Source organism: Nicotiana tabacum, chromosome 12 (genome assembly GCF_000715075.1).
Source record: "Nicotiana tabacum cultivar K326 chromosome 12, ASM71507v2, whole genome shotgun sequence".
In the NCBI taxonomy this organism is placed as follows: Eukaryota; Viridiplantae; Streptophyta; class Magnoliopsida; order Solanales; family Solanaceae; genus Nicotiana; species Nicotiana tabacum.
In genome coordinates, this window is record NC_134091.1 from 87698440 (window position 1) to 87721007 (window position 22568).

Below are 22568 nucleotides of genomic sequence, written 5' to 3' on the forward strand. Positions count from 1 at the left end.
CCAAACAATTGTTGTGAACCTATCTCAAAGATGAGAAACAAAACACACAAGATACATACAAGGAACTGTACCCAACATCTCACTGTTACATCATGCAATCCGATCCACATATGATACTATTGCGCCGCGCAACCCGATCCAAACATCATACCCGTGGTGGCATGCCACTCGATCCGCACACAATAATCAATAAGGAAATACCCATCGAGCCAAACTGGTTATACCCACTAAACACACGTGTATCAACCATAAGCACACCAAGTGCATGAACATAACCCTGGGAGACGGATAGCGTCATGCGCTATAAAAGCCAGGCATGACTAAGGTCTAAACCGCCATAATTCTTTCGAGGCCCATTTACACATAACAAAACCATCAAAATTAAATACCTCTAAATCCATCAAATTATGGAGACTGCCAAGTCCGCAACTATAGCTGCGAAACACCTGTATAGCCTTATCATACCTGAGGGGAACCAATCATTTCCTTTACCATGCCGCTCCAAACCACTACCAAACTGACTCAACTTCTTCTGATTTCTTCTTAACTTGCCTTCAGAATCAATATTTCTCCTTCCCAGAATACAATGGACCTCATTCGATACTCATCTCGAATGACCCCAAACCACAAGACTGCCTCGCCTCAATATCCATAAGCCATGTTATACTTTCCTCATGCACTCAATGGTATCTCTAACTGGTACACCCGTTCTGATTAGATCTCTGTGAATCCGAAGCTTTATCTCCCATTTCTCTGACACTGCACTGCAGACCCGATGATAACATAGAAATATTCTAAGTACCATTCACACTCTGCTGCAAAACCCAATCCTCAGCCACATAACGAACCCAAAAATCCATAAGCGCCACACCTTAAATCTCGAATCCACTAGAACCATTGTTGAGAGTCGCTCACCCTGACCTGGTCGCGAGTATAACCAAACATCTAGTGCTCCGTTAGCACACAAACAAAAGAAGCAACTGAATGAATCTTTTCTCTTGCACATCACATTCACAAAGAGATGCCCAATATGAGTCATTTCACAACCTCCACATATCAATAAAGGTGAAATGTAGTACCCATCCATAGAAGTTCTTGCTCGACTTAACCCTGATGTTCTCTCCCTCAGTCATAACTAATCTGCTAACGTACTAACAACCATAAACTGCAAAGACATATAATCACGTGGCCCAATCATCGACGGTAGGATCCCCCACTTGGCTTTAAGCCACAATCACATAAATCAAGGACCCACAATGGCTTCTCCTTATCAGTTACCATGATCCCGCACTGTTACTCAGCCAAATTTCTCACAAGCGCTTGTTGTACTAATCATAACACACCGCAAATTTCCAGCCCCAAAACGCATTCTCAACCTTCTAATAGTCGCACCATCTTCTTCACGCGATTTAAGCCAACATCGTAGTGCATGCCTCCCATTGGATTGAAAGTAAAACTCTTCATAGGAACTTTATCAGAAATTACGCAACCCCTAACCTTCTCACAGGAGATTGCCCACCTGTATAATTCAGTACCGACATCTTCCAATAACATTGCCCTGGTTACAATCACCACGAAATCAGTAAATCCTCATGAGTGTAGAAGTCACCAACCCAAAAGAAATACACGGACTTAGTCTTTTACCCACCAGTAATGCCGTCGCGAATCACAATCCACCTCCGCAGCGCCCAAACAATTAGAATGCTATCAACTCTAAGCCTCCTTAAAGATCATCTCCCTCTACCCATCAATACTGGAAACACCAATTTGACCCTGAAATCGCAACACACCGTCATCTCCGATAACCGCTTTTTAGATACCATTTCACAACAACATGCCCTAAATGCGAACAAATGAAAACCATCATACTGATGATCCTTAATGCGTTCAAACAAGGATGACGAAACCACCACATAGACAAGGATTCCACTAAGTTCGGAGATATCAAATCTCGCTACTCCGTCAGCCACGACCTGAACACCCATAGCCCAATTTCCTCTCCGATGCTGGAATCAAATACCAAATCTTCCAATAACAAACCGAATAATACTTTTCCTGAAGCACTTACTGCCGCAACACATGAGTAAACACCCTGCTGTTCACACCAGTACTACGTGATAATAACACATGAACATCACAACACACTATGTATAGCCTCGAAACCATGGGCAACACTAACATTGGGTTGAAACAACAGAAAACCCCTCCACAAGGTGACGATAATAGTCCGCCCACATACGCAAGGATAAAACATCATGCACCACATCTGTAGCACCACTATAACTACTCGATGCCCAATTGACAACAAACGCTCAACATCGCATTAGAATGAGTAGGAAGGAACTGAAGACATAAGCTTCAACGAAATCAAATCGCACGACAAGGATCAAGAAAGGGAAGTTCTCCTAATAGCCTTATAGACTCTCTAAGATAAGTACAGACGTCTTCGTACCAATCCGCAAGACTCTACTTGTTTTGCTCATGACTCGTGAGACCTAAGTGAACCTAGCGCTCTGATACCAAACTGTCACGATCCAAATCTCACCATAGGCCGTGATGGCGCCCAACGCCATTGTCAAGCAAACCAATAAATATATCTACACATTAATAGTTGATCCAAAATATATTTCAAAATAATTAAAGAAGTAAGGAGTGAAAATCACTTATTTTTATTAAAATTATAGATATTATTATTCCAAATTTCAGAATAAGGAAAAGATATAAACCGGAAAGTCATAGAGGAAAATAATTAAGAGAAAAATCCCAAATTTCCAAAATCCGGTATTACAAGTGCATGAGCATCTACTAGGAAGTACAATACTAATACATCATCTACCTGGAATGTAAAATAGACAGAACAAAATAAATAAATATGATGGAGACTCCGTGTGCTGCGGATCGTAACATGGAATGCAACTCACGATAAAGTCCTCTCAATATCTGCGCCCATACGCCCAAATGACCACCAAAAGTACCTACACAATCAGTGCAAAAGTATAGCATGAGTGCATAAATCAACGCGTACCCAGTAAGTATCTAGAGTAACCCTGGAGAAGTAGTGACAAGGGGTCGACATCGACACTTACTAGTGGTCCAATAAATCAAGCATAATAAAAGTAAACAGGTATGGGGCATGGCAGGTAAAATAATGGGAACAAATATAAGTGCATAATGCAATCCTCAACTGAACTGTAAACACGAAGTCCTCAAATACTGGGTACTTCATCAAATGGGATACATAATGGTCAACACCAAATAAACGGCCACATCTCAAGTCACGAAACTCACGAGTACACTGACTTCTTATCAAGTATTATGCACAATTCTGCCGAGACGAGCGACTCGATCCCATTAGAGTGTTTCATAGAACTGTTGAGGCGAATGGCCCAATCCCATAAGAGTGTGTTACAATATCCTTCTGAGGCTAACGACCCGGTCCCATAAGAATATGATACATAATCCCATCGAGGAAAATGACCCGATCCCATAAGAATATATTATTGTGCCGAGGCAAACGACCCGATCCCATAAGAATATTGTTGAGGCGTTCAGCCCAATCCCATTAGAATATGAAACTTTTACGCGTCCTTGACCCCACTAACAAATATACGTGTGAGTTATGAAATTTAAGAAAACTTTCCGATGAATACGCACAATGTGGGAGAAATCCGTAAGGGAAGTACTATTTCCATGGTTAATCAAGTAACTTATCAAGTATCTAAAATAGCAAGTCCGATACTCTACACGAGTCTAGTCTCAGGCTAAATGTAAATTAAAGCAGTTAAACGTGCAAGAATAATCTAAATAGTATAATTATAGCATGGCGTAAGTCTAAATCTACCTGGACATAATCGGGAATTCTAGCATACACACGGACACTCGTCACCTCATGCGTGCGTAGCTTCCACAACAGGTAGCACATAACAAATAAAATACCTACGAGGTAATTTCCCCCTCACAAGGTTAGAAATGAGACTTATCTTGCTCTGAATTTCAATAACCGGCTCCAATGACTCTCTAATTTCTCAACCCAATGCCAAAAGATCCGAAACTAGCCAAACAGTGCGCAAACTAATCAAAATATACTCAAAGACTCATAATTTAACAATTTACAATAATTCCCAACTCCGCCCGAAAAGTCAACAAAGTCAACCTCCGGGCTCCCGCACCCAGATTTCGAAAATTCTCAAAGATAATTACTACCCATAATACCACGAACTCAAATATATAATTTATTTCTAATTCCATGTCCAATTTCGTGATCAAAATTCAAAAATAAAATTTCTAAGTTTTCTTCAACAATTCTACAATTTCTACCAAATTCCATGTTTAGATCCACATATAATTCATGTATTTAATTCGCAATATGTGAGAATTACTTACCTTGCCATAGATGATGAAAATCTCCCCTTAAAGAGCTTAAAAATCGCCCAACCAAGTGAAGTCTCCCCATCAATTCCTTTTTTGCATTCGTGGACCCCTGGTCGCGTTCGTGAAGGCCTACCAACGCAAAGCTTCACGTTCGCGAGTAACCCATCGCGTTCGCGATGACCAACTTGCCCCCAGCCCAGAACTCCTCTTTCGTGTTCGCGAAGGGAAAACCTGCCAGCCCCGCATATCTTCGCGTTCCCAACTCCTTGTCGCGTTCACGTGGTGTACCCCATCCCTTCTACGCGTTCACGACTCCTCTATCGCATTCGCGAAGCACAATTTCCCAGCAGCCCAAAATCCTTCTTCGCTAATGCATGCATCCCTTCGCGTTCGCGAAGAACAACACCAGCACCAATAGTAGCAAATCACCCAAACTTGGTCCGAAACCATCCAGAAACACATCCGAGGCCCCGTCCAATCACACCATCAAGTACCAATACCTTATCCAAACTTATCTAAAGGCTCGAAATGCCATGAATAACTTTAAAACCACAAATCGATGATTAAAATCCTTCTTTTAACTTCCAAACCTTCAAACTTCCACGAACATGTCCGAATCACACTTAAACATTCCTTAATGACACCAAATTTTACGTACAAGTACCAAATCATAATACGAACCTATTACAAGTCTTATAATCCCAAACAAACATCGATAAGACCAAAGTCCACTTCAAATCAAACTTAATAAATTCTAAAACCTTCAAAATGCCAACTTTCCACAATAGGCGTCGAATCGCTCTTGGTCCACCAGAAACTCGATCCGAACTTATGCCCAAGTCCAAATTCATCTTACAAACCTATTGGAACCTTCAAATCCCGATTCTGAGGTTGTTTACTCAAAGGTCTAACCTTGGTCAACTCTTTCAACATAAAGCTTCCGAATTGAGGATTATTCTTCCAAATCAACTTCGAAATTCTCAAAAATCAAAACCCACAATACGTGCAAGTCATAATACATAAAGTGAAGCTACTTAAGGTCTAAAATCGTTGAGCGATATGCTAGAGCTCAGAACGACTGGTCGGGTCGTTATATGCCTCCTACCTTGTTTGTTATTGTTACACATATGCATCTTACCTTTATTATTATTACAAATATGCTTAGTGAAGTTGAGAGTTATTAGCACGAAGGGTATTTTTGTGCAAGTGAGCATGAGAGTTATAAGCACGATGGGTATTTCCGTGTAGTATGGTATGATCATGACCCTTGTGTGGTCCTTTCAATTATATGATTATTGATATGAGTTTTGGACATACATTGACATTTCAGATTCATGTAGATACATTCGTATATATGTTATTTGAAAGTTGATATGAAATTGAATTTTGTACATGTATAGACACTCTACACCCATCTCACGATATTCAGGCAAATGTTATTTGGTGTATATATCCTTTGTGTGCGGATTCATGCAATTGTATATGCTTGGACCTGGCTATTCGAAAAAGCATGTTGTTAATTTCTTCCATTAATGTGTACCTTATTATTGATATCCGTTGTTTTTTTTGGCTTGTTTTAGGTTATCTTTCTTCCTGTTATTTTCTATGCTTATAAACTACACAGATATATTAAGCGAGTATCCTTTGACGTAAAATCTTGCCACTACTTCACTGAGGTTAGCCAAGATACTTACTGAGTACATGAGATCGGTTGTACTCATACTATACTTTTGCACCTTGCGTACAGATTTTGGAGCTATATGGCTACGGTGTTCGAGGATGAGCACTGAATATCTTAGCATTCCGGCCATTAACTTCCATCTTATTGATGATAATTTAGAATTATAATTATGTTTATATATTTTCAAGTAGATGATGTATTTCTTTTCGCCCAAATTAAAACTCCAAATCTTATTTGCTCATGACTTGTACTTCCCGTTCTTGGGGTAGATGTATCTAAATTTATTTTTATTTATGTATTTATTGATGACCTTTGGGTTTGGATAATATTTTATGTTAATTAGCTTACCTAGTGGGTTGGTTAGTGTAATGATCCGATAAGTCATTTTGAGCTTAATATTTTGTTCGGTGGTTTCGAGACTTTGATAAAATTTATATTATGCATTATGACTTGCGTATATGATTGGTTTTGATTTTTGATGGGTTCGAGATTGATTTGGAAGAGTAATTCTCAATTTGGAAGCTTTAAGTTGAAAGATTTGACTAAGGTTTGACTTTAATGTAAACGACTTTGAAATAAGGATATGATGGTCTCAGTAGTTTTGTATGATAGTTTTAGAATTTGGCGTATGTTCAGATTTAAATTTGAATGTTCTTAGAAGGTTTTAGCTCTATTTATCAAAAGTTGGCAAATTGAAGAATTGGAGCGTTCATAAGTTTGACCGGAAGTTGATTTCGGCATTATCAGACTCCTATTTTGGTTTTGAGATATTGGATAGGCTCATTTAGTTGATTGAAACTTGTGTGCAAAGTTTGATTATAATCTAGAATGTCTAAGTGTGATTCTGATGCGTTCAACGAAGTTTGAAAATTAAGAGAAGGATTGGATCTTCTGATTCTTGGTTTTGTCATTTTGTTTATGTTTGGAGCCTTGGGATAAGTTTGTATAAGGTATTTGAACTTTTTGGTATGACTGGATAGGGTCTCGTGGGGCTCGGGTGTGCTTCGGGGTGGTTTCAGACCATTTTGGTTGAGTTTTGCATTGTTGGTTTTTTGGTGCAGGATTATGCTTCGCGATCATGAAGTTGAGTCTCGCGATCGCGAAAGAGAAAGTGGCTGGCTAGAATTTTGGTCATTACGTTTGTAGGCGTGAAGTCGCGATCGTGAAGAGTGGAGGATTTTGTCCACACGTTCGCGTATTGTGGTCCGCGTTTGCATAGTGGAAGATGTTGGCTAGGGTTCGTTCTACGCGTTCGCGATTGGGATATTGCGATTGACATGCAGGCAGAGCTAGAGACCTTCGTGTTCACGAAGGACAGTACGCTATCGCAAAGGCTTATTTTGGGCAGCAGACTTTTGTGCTACGCGATTGCGGAGCTGTCATGCCCCGACCTCGAGGAGCGCAACTGGCGCTCAACTGAGATAACCCGGCCGAGCAAGCCTGCTAGATTTCCTTCTACCCAACTCACCCATAAATAAAGAGAATATAAGCTTCATTAATTAACAGCAAGAGGGTTTATAAACAACACGAATTCCATCACCATTAGTTTCTTCATTTATAAAGTCTCAAAATACACACGCTTTCATAGTTTGAAGTGGAAGATGTAACACACATACAACATTACTATCTTGACTTTCCCAATACCAATACCAATATACAACTCACACCATTTCTACAGAGCCTCTAATAGATATAAAAGAGTACAATAATAGTGTCAGTAACAAGGCTCAGGCTATACCTCAAACATAATACACACGGAACAAAAGATACACGACCCCAAATGAAGTGGGGCTCACCAAATCTGGTGAGAAGGGGGTGTACTGCTATCAATGATCAATGTCACCTGCTGCGGAACCACCTGCATCCATTAAAGATGCAGCGCCCCCGGCAATAGGGACGTTAGTACATATGGAATAGTACTAGTATGAATGACTAAACACCCTCTCAATAGAACGAATGATAACAAAAGGAAGGACAATCATAAAATTAATGGGAGCCTCAAACAATACCAAAACATCAAGTTAGGAGTAAGACAAGTTTCAAGTAAATTTCCATATTTTTGGTTGGGAGATCTTAGCACCGATATACCACCGTGATTTTAGCACGGAGTCTGATCACGGCCCGATCGGCTAGGCCGTCTCACCCAAAGACATCAACCACAATCACAATCATTATCTCAATCTCAATCATTGTTTCAATCATAATCTCAAGCACAATCACCACCATGTGTGCGGCATGGCATCCGATCACAGCCCGACCAGTTAGGCCGTCTCACCACAATGCCGTGTGGATTGACATCACCCTTTTCTAGAAAACATCTCATCTTAATAAAGGGGAATATTTCATCACATCAATCTCGTCCCAAATGAGGGAAATAATTACAATCCATTCCTACACCGGCATGTGTAGTTTTGGGGTTAGGCCATTTCAACCTACCCTTCCTCGGTGACTAACGATACTCCCAAAGTGTTTGTTATTAAAAGGATTGACAACTCATTTCATTATCTTTTATATATCATTCAGTTCATTGGCACCGATGGCCATAACACAATGTCACTCTTGGCACGTTGGCCGTATTTCATATTCATCTCTTTCACTTTCAACATTACCACAGATCATCAACAACAAAGCATTTCTATTCCAGACTTTAAGTCCACATATTGAACAAATAAGAATGTTAAGCACATTGAGATTTCTTACACAATTGCGACCCATGCTTCGAGAACATTTTCAAATAGTATATAACATAACAAGAATATTGGAACCCATATTGAACATATATCTTTCGACACAAGGCTTATTCGGAATAATCCATTTATAATGAACAACTCAGGACTTACAAGGATATTGTGAGGTTCAATTCTAAGAGAAGAGTTTAGCCAACAAACCTTGCTTGAGCATTCCTTAAGTTACTACAATGTTCTAGAAATCCTAGAAAACCCAATCTATTTTGAGACATAGCAGAATTGAACACAAATTAGAAAGATATTCATGGTTTCAGTTTATTTGGGCATTTTATCAAACACTAGGTGTGCAAATTTGACCAGAAGGTTCTTCTACAAGATTTCCTTCACTCCATAACCCATTCAATACCAAGAGTTTATTCATATTAGCTCAATTACCTTCCCACCATCCTTATATTTACATGCATGCATAAATAACAACTCGCATACCCAAGAATCACACTCCCAATCTCCCATCTTCTATCCAAACTTGAAATTGAAGACTAGGGTTAGAACCTTACCTCTTAGATGAAGACCTTGAGAGTTTTTCTTGTGAATTCTCCAAGTCTTGAGCAAGGATTTAGGGACAATTAGCCTAGGGTTTCCTCCTCTCTCTAGAACACTCTCACTTCTAAAATATCAGTTTTTTGCCTTCAAAATGACCCCCTAAGGCCTTATATCAAAATAGGGTCGGATAAGAAAATTTCCAAAAATGACCCCCGATGCAGCTCTGCGATCGCATATGCGACCGCATAACGCTTTTGTGGTCCGCAAAGTGGACCGCATAATGGCCCTCTGGAACTGGGCAGTCCTGCCCTACTCTGCCACCCTTCTGCGGTCCGCAGACCTATTCTGCGGTCCGCAGACCTATTCTGCGGTCGCATAATGCGCCGCAAAACTCCTCTCCGAAAAATTTCATGTTGAATCTGCGATGGGTTGTGTTGTCCGTGAAATGATTATGTGGCCGCACAATGGACCGCATAATGGTCCGAAATTTGCCCAGGTTTCTGGCTCAGTCTGCGGCAGTTCTACGGTCCACAGATCAGTTCTGCGACCGTAGAACCGCAGAAATGCTCTGCACTTCTAAAAAATTTCTTCAACTCCCCAATGTACTGTTCAACCCAAAATATCCGAACATCTCTACAATCATCAACGCATAAGTCTACCCCAGCATCATGAAACATTGGGTTTTAGGTAAAATTTTACGGGGCCTTACAGGAGCAATGTCTCACGATCCCGAAGGGTAATCCCTAGGTTGAATATATGATTGGAATTTCGGAATTTTGGCTCATTCTCTCATATTTTGAACCCTAGACTTGGAGAGGGGCGATTTCTCAAGGAGATTTTCATACAAGACAAGAGGTTATGTGATTTATACCTATTTGTGATTATATTTCAAGAATCTACATGAATTATTAACACCCATAATATGCAATTTTGAGATGAATTTTGGGAATTTTTTCTTACAACTCAAGAGAGTGTATTTTGGAGATTTGAGGATCGATTTGGACTCGATTTTGAAAAGTAATTATATATTTGGACTCGGTAGGTTATGGTTCATCAAGATGTGGCATTGGTTTCAAAATTCGAGCATGCAAGTCCGGATTGACTTTTGTTGTTTTTTTGGGAATTCTTCAAAGATCGAAACTTTATGGATTGGGGTCACTTTCTAGAGCATTGTTGGACTTCTTCAGCTGATTTTTGGCTTGGATTTACGTGATGGGAGGGCTAGAAAGAGGTTTTTATGAGATTTGAGGTTGAAGACTAGGTAGATGAGGTAAGTGTCTTGCCTAGCTTTGGTTGAAAGAAGCTTTTCTAATAAATGATATTGTTTGTTACATGCAGGGGTGATGTATATGCGAGGTAACGAGCATATATGCATATGACATGGTTATTCATGCTAAGGGTACATCCTAGATTATTTTGTGCATGTTTGGTTGTGTGTTATACTTGTGCTATGCTTTATTTGATTGAATGACTACGTGAGCACAATAAGCCATGCTAGAGATGATGTTTAGGTTAATGATACCTTACTTTGAGCATAATGAACTAATCTTGAAACCATTGACATACTTGATTTAGACGTAGTGACACATATATTATGTATACACACCCGTACTTGTTATTCTTGTGTTATGCCTTAAATTGATGTATGACTACTTGAGTTTCCTTACCCATGTTAAAGGCTATGATTTGGATTTTGATGCTTATTTGAGCATGATGATTATTTGGATGACGTATACATGTTGATACTGTGGTCATACGTACATATAAGCATACTTCCTACCTAGGGATCATCCTTTTGTATATATGCTTACATCCATATATGATTATTTCTCTGTCCATGTGCATTATATATGGTTATCTCATATTCATATGTATACATCACTATATATGGTTCTTGGATATGGACTGAGGTTATGGCATGAGGTTCTCCCGTATGGATATTATGATATTGTTATTGATTTGGCACGAGGTATTTGTCGTGCGATAATTGTGATATTGTTATTGATTTGGCACCAGGTCTTTGTCGTGTGATAACTGTGATGTGATATTTTTTTGGCACGAGGTCTTTGCCATGCGATTGTGGTGATATTGATATTATTGTAGCATAAGTTTCTGCTGTTTAGTGCACGATGCTTCGGCCATGCAGCGTGTGGATATAGATCCATTCCCCTAGGTTCTCCCTCTCATGTTTCTCTCTTGATGGCGTATACACAGGTTGTGAGAAACCGATGAGTTTCTGGTTGATTGTGATGTGACATCTGATGTGATGAGTTATTGAGCTTAAAAGTGGAAGCTTGGCTATTCAAGTGAATCCTTTGTGCATATTCATGCATTTACATGCTTTATCCATGCATATCATCTATATATGCTAGTTGATGCATTTTTACATATGCATGAGACTTGTTAGTGAGTTGTTGGAGGACGAGGCCTAGCATTAAAGACGTACCAGCATTCCAGATACAAGCTACCATTTGTTCGTGATGCCTAGGATTTGTATTTTTGTTTATGTATATCCAAATAGATATTGTATTTGTCTTCGTACCGGTGTTGTAAATCTTAATCTTATCGACACATGACTTGTACTACCAATCTTTGGGATAATTGTATGGATTTTCACCATCTTATTTATATTTTATTGATGATCTTTCATTAGAGTTGTGTTAGTTTTTGTTTGGCTTATCTAACATACTGAGGTTAGGTGCCATCATGACTAGGTGAGATTTTGGGTCGTGACGAGTTGGTATAAGAGCTTTAGGTTCATAGGTTCTACGAGTCATGAGAAAATATCTAGTAGATTCTTGTCGATCGATATGATGACGTCCACACTTATCTTCGAGAGGCAACAAGGAATCTAGGAAACTTCCATTATTTCTTTCTTTATCGCGCGACTTTGTTTTAGCTTGAAGCCTAAATCTTTAATTTTTTTCTCTTTGATTAATGTGTGATATTGAGTACTCTGTATAAATTTTGCACTGACGGGTTGTAATATTGTGGATGAGATGCGAAGGGCTATGAATGTTTGGTCATCGTCTCGATGTGTTGTATAGTCTAAGATATGGAGGTGTTGGTGGATCTTATAGTTGTTCATTTGCAGAATGAAGTGAATTCTTATATCTTGTTGATGAGTGTAAATTGTGGAAGATTAATTGATTATTTAGTAGTTGTGACCATGGTAGGGTCATAGGAAGATGTCGATTTGAGGCTAGCAGGTGGGTTATCTCATGTGAGAAGGTTTGAGGTTGTGTGATTTTTATAAGGCTTCTACGAAGAATTTTCCTTCTATCTAGTGGAATGCATGTACTACAATTGGAGTTCAAATCGCTTGAAGAAGTTCACACGACTATCGCGAGGATGAGTATGCACTCGGTGGATAATTTGGAGGGTGTGATGACTAGTGGTGCATGAGCTTATGAGGGGATTCAGCTGGATGACAGTGCGAGACCATGTTAGTTCAGAAGGAAGAGTATTGTGGGTTATCAGATGATGCGATAGTGGCCTCAAGATAAGTAGAGGAGTCTACCATTGATGATCGAGTCATTTGGGCATGTGTTGCTGTAGCTCCTCGACCTGGATACACTTGTGGATTGGACATGGATTGAGAAGGTTGTCATCGAGGATGATTTGGGCAAGGAATTGACTGGATCCATGATGTATTACTCCTTTATTGATATATGGAGGTTGTGGAGTGGCTCAGGTTTGATATTCCTTTGTGGATGTAGTGTGCAACATGAAGGAATTTCTCGGTTGCCTTATTTGGAGTATTCATGTTCTATCGAAACACTAGTTGTTCAGCATGTTTGGCTATGCATTCGGAACTAGGTCTGAGTGAGTGACTCTCGAAAATGGTTTTAGTGGGTTCAAGATCCAAGATGTGGCTCCTAAGGATTTTTCGGGTTTGTTGTATGGCTAAGGATTTGAGTTTTGCTTTGGACTGTGACAGAGACTTGGAATATTTCTGTATCATTATCGGTTCTGGGATGCAGCGTTGGAGAGATGAAAGAAACAACTTCAGATTCATTAAAGGTCTCTTGGGGCGAGTATTTCGGCTTTAAGTACTTAAAGGGTTGGCAGCTTACGAGATTTGGTTGATTTAGATGGATTTAGTTTAGATAGCATGATTACATGTAAATGGGTTTTGAATAGTTCACGATGGTTATGACCATGACTCGAGGCCGATGTCTCTTACGGGTATAGGCAGTTTGTGGCATGTTGTGATTATTTCTTGAATTGAGTTAAGTGGAAGGTATTTAGTCGATGGGGTGATTATGAGGAGGACTATTCTACTTGTGATTCAGAGTTGATAACGAGGTTCTCATATTTTCGTATCATGGCATGATAGTTGCAATGAGTCGTGAGACATTGGGATTTAATAGACAAGGTTGCGGATTAGTTTCAGAAGGAAGGTCACGAGTTCTAGGCAGTGTCATGGATTTGAGATGTTTAAGAGAATGCTAGCACTATCTTGCATCTCCTAATAAGGGTATGTGTTGTAGAAGACACATTGTATTTTGACTTGCGGATGCTTGACTCGTACTACAGAGATATATGGTTGGTAACCGTTGATGTTCAGGCTTTTCTACTTGACGCAAAAGATTTATTGGAGTATTTCTCATGATGTGATTGTGTAGGAGTGACATATCAGTCATTTAAGTGGGAGAGCTAGAGATCAGGTATGGAGATTCCTGTATTCTTGAGGTTTAGAGACTGGATGTTCTCAGAGGCAAATTATTTCTTTGCTTGCGGATTGTGTAAGTGTGTTGAAGACTAGACAACTGATTGTATGTATAATGGGTAGGTCACTGTGGACCTCTGAAAGGCCATATACCTATTTCAGAATGGTTTGAAACGGTTTGGGTCCTATTAATAGGCCTAATGTGAATGTGTATTCTACGCACGATTATATTTGCTCACTCATGTGCAGCAATTACTATGGGTGTCATCGGGCAGAACAGATGTTATTCATGCCCTGATATGTTTCATGTGTTTCTCTCTTATGGCTTTATTTGACCTTATTGAGTATTGTTTGGGCTAAATTGAGCTCGTTCATCGGATTTGAAGCTAGAAAAGGCGGATTTTGAAAAACAGAGCTAGCCCGAGATAAGGTAAATATCTTGCTTAACCTCGACTTGGCAAAAGTTTTCCAAAAAATGGACTTATTTGCTACATGCTATATGTTTAAGGGCGAGGTATACGTGAGGTGAAGAGTGCATATGCGGATGCCGAGGTTGTATTATATTTTGGGTAGATGTCACGTTATTTATGCCTTATGGGAGAATTTTCATTTTATATGCTTTACTTGATTTACTTGTTTCATGACTCTATTCTTTTCCTTCATATGCTAATTTCATATTATAGGTTTCTCTCTTATGCTAATGTAACATGATACGATATTATATGTCGTGACTTGTTGTCGTATGATTACTTGACAATTATTACTCATTCTAGAAATCATGTCTAGGACTTTGGATGATTTATTTGAACATGAAGGCTATTTGTATGTTAAATTACATTTTGTAGTCATAGTCATACACTATACACATGCATAAAACCCATGCATGTTTATCTCTCTTGCCATATGCATCATATAGATACTCTTATCTCTTGCTCATATGCAGACATCCCTACACATGGTTATTTTATATGGACTGAGGTTGTGGCACGTGAGTTGTCCATGCGAGTTGTGATGATTATGGCACGTGAGTTGTTCGCTCGAGTTGAGATGATCATGGCACGTGAGTTGTCCAAGCGTTGGGCATCCTTGTCACGTTCTTGTTTGAGAGTGGACAAGGATCCATCCCCCTAGAGTCACCCTTCCGTGTTTCTCTTTTGGTGGTGCATACGCAGTTCGAGAGTGAGAGCGTCGGGGCACTGGGACTGGAGATTGCTTGTAAAGTTTGAGTTATTTATTATGCATAAACATTCTATACTCATGTAGGGATATTCATGCATATCATCCATATATGCCTATTCAAGCATTCTATACATGCATGTGATTTGATAGCAGGTTGTTGGACACTTAGAGGGTGTCAGATATATGTAAGATTTGAGTCTTTGTCAAGACCCAAACTTTCACCGGAGCCGTGACGGTGCCTAACACTGCTTGCTAGGCAGGCCAACAGTTTTACAATAACAATGAACTCAATAAGCAGAACTTAATAACCTTAACATTAGAAATGTCATAATATCTGAAATAACAATAATAACGCAACTACAACCATCCCAAAGATCTCGTGTCAACGACTATGTGAGCACTACAAAATCTCAAATTACATGGTTAAAAAATTGCCTGAACAATAGAACAGTGATATCAAAAATAAAAGGAAGAGAATTTCAAGGTCTGCGAATGACATAACAGCTACCTCGTAGTCTCCACAAGCTGGTACCGGTGCGAACTCTAGCGATCACCGCGCCCGAAAGTACCTAGATCTGCACATGAAGTGCAGAGTGTAGTATGAGTACAATCGACCACATGTACTCAATAAGTAACAAACTTAACCTTGGACTGAAAGCAGTGATGAGCTAGAAAGAAAAGTCAGTGCCCAACACTAATAATCAATAACAACTCAGGATATAATGAAGACAATAAAAGTAAATAACTCAAAGATAACATGTTCACAATTATGGAAAATTTAGACATGCTTTCCAAGTATGACAGTCAAGCCCAATCTTTCACCGAGATTTCTAAAATGTGAGTTTTATCAAGGACTATGATTTCCCAAAACTTTCAACAACAAATAAGACATTTTGTTTACCATCTAGTATAAGAAAAGTACATATCTATGCCTACATGTCAAATATACATGTTAAGTCAATAACATCACAGTGAAACCCTCAAGTATAATCACACTCAGCATACTCACGGTGCCTGACACAAGTGCCCCTCACCATCACACACACAACCACACTCAGCACTGTACATGTTGCTGGCATGAATGTCCCTTACCAAAGCACATGTATAACCATATGCATGTACTCACTATGAATACTAGACTCCGGAGGGGCGGATCCTTGCCCAAGCACTAATCAATATTTCATAGCCCAGTCATGGGGCCTGGTGCATGCGTCGCCCCTAGTCAGTACCACTTAGCCCAATATGGGCCTGGCGTATGCGTCACCTCAAAATCAATACCAAACCAGCTCTATGACCCAAGCTCAGTCATCAACTACTCAAGTATTAGTTAACCACATCTCATAGTACTCAGTTCAACAGTGTTACACATATGAGACATCAACAACATTTGAGAAATCAAAATAAGAATGCTCTGAGATAGAGATATCGTACTCGGATATAGCACCATGACTAAAAGTATGTTTACAATTAAGGCAAATATCTCAAAACAGCAAGAATGGCCCTATCATGTCTCAAGCAAAGAAGCCTAGACATGAATTCTAACATGAATCGTATCTCAAATAATCATACAAGTAGAGAAAATACGGATATACGAGGCATGATAGCATGACAAGTCTCATAATAATCTAAAGTCCACCCGGATCATGAATACTCCGGTGCACGCACATACGCCCGTCACCTAGCATGTGCGTCACCTTAACACATCTCAAATATCATAGTTCTTAGGTATAATTACCCTCAATTCCAAGTTTAGATATGTTACTTACCTCGAAACGCGAGAATCAATACTCCAAAAAGCCCTTCCCACGCGAATAAACCTCCAAAGGACTCGAATCTAGCAAAAACAACTTATTATCATCAATAAAATCCATAGGAAACAATTTCCAAATGATAAAGCTAAGGTCTTGAATCATTTATGCAAAGTCAACCCAAAAAGTCAACTCATGGCCCACATCCCGGAACCCAGCCAAACTCACAAATTCCTAACACCTCTTTCGATACGAGTCCAATTGTATGTGTTTCATCCAATTCCAACCTCAAATCGTCAAATCTCACTCTCTAAAATCATAGTCCAAACACCTCCAAGTCCCACCTCTAATTCATATAACTTAGGTATAATAGTCCACGGGTAATCAATATCTATCATTAAAATTAAATTAACTTCACTTACCTCTTCAATTGTAGTGAACATTCCCCCAAAAATCACCACCAACCGAGGTCCACAACTCCTAATAATAAAAATTGACCAAACCCTTCAAAATATAAAGTCTGCCAGTGATTCTGCATCTGCGGGCCCTTAACCGCATCTGCAGTCCCACTTCTGAGATAAAAGGACCGCACCTACAATCCTACCTTGGCTCTCCTGGCATCCCGCTTCTGCGGTCATACAGCCGCATCTGCGATCTCACTTCTGCGCCTTCAGCATAGCAGATGCGCCTTCGCATCTGCGCCCCAGCTTCTACATCTGCAGACCCATCTCCCAACCTCCTCTTTTGAATCTATGATCAATAATCCTGCAGATGCGCCATCGCATCTACGCACCCCTAACTGCATGTGCGATTGCACCACACCTGCTAACCTTCAACCAAGTTCAACTTAACCAAAGTGATCCGAAACTCATCGAAATACACCCGGGCCCCCCAGGAACCCCGTCCAATCACACCAACCAATCCCAAAACGTAACACGGACCTGCTAGAGGTGTCAAATCACATAAAACAATATCAAAACCATGAATCGCACCTTAATTCAAGCCTAAGAAGCTAATGAACTTTCAACTTCCAAAACTCATGATGAACCCTATCAAATCAACTCGGAATGACCTGAAATTTTGCATACAAGTCCCAAATGACACAACGGATCAATTCTAACTCCCGGAATCACATTCTCAATACGATATCAATAAAGTCAACTCCCGATCAAACCTATGAACCTTCCAAACCTTCAACTTTTCGACGTTCGCCAAAAAATACCAAATCAACCTACGAACCTTTAAATCCAAATCAGGACATACGCCATAGTCCAAAATCACCACACAAAGCTATTGAAACCATCAAAACACCATTCGGGGAGTCTTTTACATAAAAGTCAAACTCCGGTCAACTCTTACAACTTAAGCTTCTAACCTCAGAACTAAGTGTCCCAATTCACTCTAAAACCTCACTGAAACCAAACCAATCACTCTGACAAGTCACGTAATCACAATTACACATAAGTAAAGCATCAAATAGGGGAAACATGGCTAAAATACTCAAAACGATTGTCCGGGTCATTACAATCTTTATCATGCTATTTCTTTGTTAGATGAGTCTCATATAAAAGCATTCGAATTAATACTACTTGTTGCATATCTCCTTTATATGAAGATTTGGTGTATTTGTTGCTTTTGACCTTATTATCTGAACAAATATGCTTAATGCTTTTGTCTTCGACTGTGCATATTATATTGAGATTCATCGTATCTTGATTGCTCCTTTGTTATTGTATATGCTTATGAGCTACATGGGTTATATAATGTAAGTATATTTAAACTAAAACTTGCCACTACTTCATTGAGTTTAGTATTGATACTTACTGAGTACATGGGGTCGGTTGTACTCATACTTTACTTTTGCACATTTCATGCAGATTTTGGAGCTACGCGACTATAGAGTTCGAAGATGAGTATTGGAGACATCATCATTCTAGTTATTAGTTGATATTTGTTCATGGTAGCCTAGTATCTTGTATTTCAATTTATGTATATTCAAATAGATGATGTATTCTTCTTCATGTCAATATGTTATTCTTACTCTTAGTCGCTCATGACTTGTATCACCAGTTCTTAGGGTAGCTTGCATTAAAGATGTATTCTTATTTAAATGTTTATTTAATGATCTATAGTTGAGTAGTATTTATGCTGGTTTGCTTTCCTAGTAGGTTGGGTTAGGCGACATCACAATCCTTGTGGGATTTGGGTTGTGACACCTTCATAAGTTCTATTGTAATGACCAACCAGTCATTTGAGTTCTAGAATATATTTATGTGATTTGGGACTTCTCGTAGGTTCACTTAATGATTTATGACTTGTGGGTATGGTAGGTTTGGTTCTTGAGGGATTCATGACCATTTTCGAACACTTGATATCTAAGTTGAAGCCTTGAAGTACATAGATTTGACCAAAGTCAAAAACTTTGGTTAATATGATTAAAATATTGGTTGAATCTTCTAACAAGTTCATATGATAATTTTAGACTTATACGAATGTTTGTATTAGTACTCGAGAGATTCGGGTGCATTTTGGCACTATTGCATGAAAAATAAAACCTTAACAATTCTTAAGTTGATTTGAGTTATTGAATTAATTTATAGTATTTCGCTTTGTGTTTGAAGACTATAACTAAGTTCATCTATGGTATTTGGACTTGTTGCAATTGTTTGTAGGGTCCGGGGTGCTCGACTGAGTTTTGGGGTATTCGGGGAAGGTTTTTAAGGAAAAAACCAGCAAAACCAGCAATTAAATTTGTATCAATAGTCATCTTCTTCCCTTCTGTTACAAAAATCTCATTTTATACTTAGAGTTTAGTTTACCATTTTGTGAGGTATAGAGCTTGTGTTGAGGTAATATGTTAGTACTCAAAATCTCGCCTAGTCGTGATGGCACTTAACTCTAACGTGCTAGGTAATCCAAACAATGAATAATACAACTCAAGTGAAAAATCATCAATATCAATAAATAAAATAGTTGAATTCCATACAACATCACAAGGATTGGTGGTACAAGTCATGAGCACCTAAGATTTGAATTACAAAGATGGTACAAAAATAAATACAACATCTGGTTAGAATATACATAAACAGAAGTACAAATGCTAAACTACCAAGAACAAGGGGTAGCCATATCCGGAATGCAGGTACGTCTTCAATGCTAGCCTTCCTTATGCACATCAGCTTAGCCCCAAGATCTACACACAAGGTGCAGAAGTGTAGTATGTATACAAGCGATCCCATGCACTAAGTAAGTATCGTGACTAACCTCGATGAAGCAGTGACGAGGGTTTCGATCAAGGATACTTACTTTACATAACCTGTACAACTCAATGACATATATATGTACCCAGCGACAATATCAAATTTAAGCATGAAATACATGTATGACATATTAGTGCACATGGAGAAGATGTGCGCTAGTCTCTTAACAGTTCAAAATAAAAAGAAGATATGCATTCGATATTAGATAACACGTCAACGATTGCATATAGAGAAAATATGCACAGGCATTGTAACCAACAAACATTTCGGCATATAGAGAAAATACACATTTGATATCCAGTAACTTTGTCAACAATTTCATACAGAGAATATATGAATGAAATATTGAATAACATCAACAGCTTGCATAGAGAGAAGATAGGCATGAGTATAAATAATTCATCAATAGTTGCATATAGAGAAGATATGCATTAATAAGCAAGTCAAGTTACATGAACTGACATATCGAGAAGATATTTACCATGAATCATTTCATCAAGTAAGCAACATATAGAGAAGATATCCATCAAAAGGCATATATACCTACCGGAGCTAGCATATAGAGAAGATACACAGTAAAAATCATAAATACATCCAAGGAGTTTGCATATAGAGAAGGTACACAAATTCCTACCACCGGCCAGTTTTTCATAATCCGCGTTTATGTCATCAAAGAGAAACATGACAGGACAACCCTTGGGTTCACACGCTGCACGGAGAACTCACATGCACTGTGATGACCCAAAAGGTCATCTTATATTTTAGAACTCGAATTTGCGCTCTTAAGCCTTAAAAATCTCATTTTTACCCTGCTTGATTTGCATGCGCAGTCCGGGCAGGTTTCCGGAAAGCTTTTATGTTGAAAACTAATGAAAATAAGAATTTTTGCCTTAAAAGTTGATTTTAGTTGACTTCGGTCAATATTTTTGGTAAAACGGGTTCGGATCCGTGTTTTGACGGTTTCGGTGGGTCCGTATCAAATTATGGGACCTGGGCGTATGCTCGGAATCGAATTCAGAGGTCCCTAGCTCAAATTATGAATTTTTGATGAAAATTAAAAGTCTAAAAATTAATTATTTTTAAGAATTGATTGATGTTGGGCATTGTTAGTATCGGGTCCGTATTTTGGTTTCGGAGCCCGGTACAGGTCATTATGATATTTAAGACTTGTCTGAGGAATTTGGTGAGAAACGGAGTTGATTTGACGTGATTCGGACCTTCGATTGAGAAAATAGTAATTTTTAAGTGTTCTTGAGAATTTCATTCGATTTGGTGCTAAATTCGTAGTTCTAGGTGTTATTTTGGCAATTTAATCGCGCAAGCAAGTTTGTATGATGTTTTTAGACCAGTGTGCATGTTTGGTTTGGAACCCCGAGGGCTCGGGTGAGTTTCGGATAGGCCACGGAATATTTTGGACTTTGGAAATCTGATTTTTCTACAGAGTCTGTGTTCTGGAATGTCCTTCTTCGACGCGAAGGTACTCTCGCGAACACGAAGAGATAACTTGGCAGCTGAAGTTTTCTTCTTCGCGAACGCAAAAGCCTGGTCGTGAACGTAAAGTGATGGGGGACTTAACCTTCGCGAACACGACTGGCTCAATGCGAACGCGAAGCATGTGGGGACCTGGGGGTGGTTGGTCGTTGCTTCATCGCGAACGCGAGCCATGTCTCGCGAACACGAAGGCCAGGGGGAGTGATCATCTCGAATGCGAGCTGGGTCTCGCAAACGTGAAGGCTTGGCAGCCAGTACCCTTCGCGAACATGACAGTGCTCTCGCGAACGCGATGAACACTGTCGCCCAGCACTTAACAGAATCCAAAAACAAGATTTTAGCTAAAAACTCATTTTTCTCAAAAACCAAACGGTGAGAGGCGATTTTTCAAGAGTCGTTTCTTTCCAAATTATTGGTAAGTGATTCTAAACTATTTCTTTTCAATTACCCATTACATTTCTTGAATTTGCAACCAAAAATTTAGAGTTTTCATGGTAGAATTAGGGGTTAGGGTAGAAACTAGGAATTTTGGAAATATGGGGATCTAGAACTCAATTTGGGGTCGGATTCCAAAACCAATTATATGTTCGGGCTCGGGGATGAATGGGTAAAAGGATTTTGGTTAGAACCTCGAGTTTTGACCAAGCGGGCCCGGGGTCGATGTTTTCGACTTTTTGGAGGAAAATTTGGGAAATTCTGTAATTATTCATTAAACTTGATTCCTGTAGCAATGTTTGATATTATTGAGTCATTTTTGAATAGATACGAGTGATTTGGAGGTGAATTCCAAAGGAAAAGCTGTGATTGAGAATTAAGTGGCCTTCGGAGCGAGGTAAGTGTTGTGTCTAACTTTGGCTTGAGGGAATAGGTATTGTGTGAGTATTTGCTACATGTTTTGTTGTTAAATACGACGTATAATTGAGGTGACGAGCATCT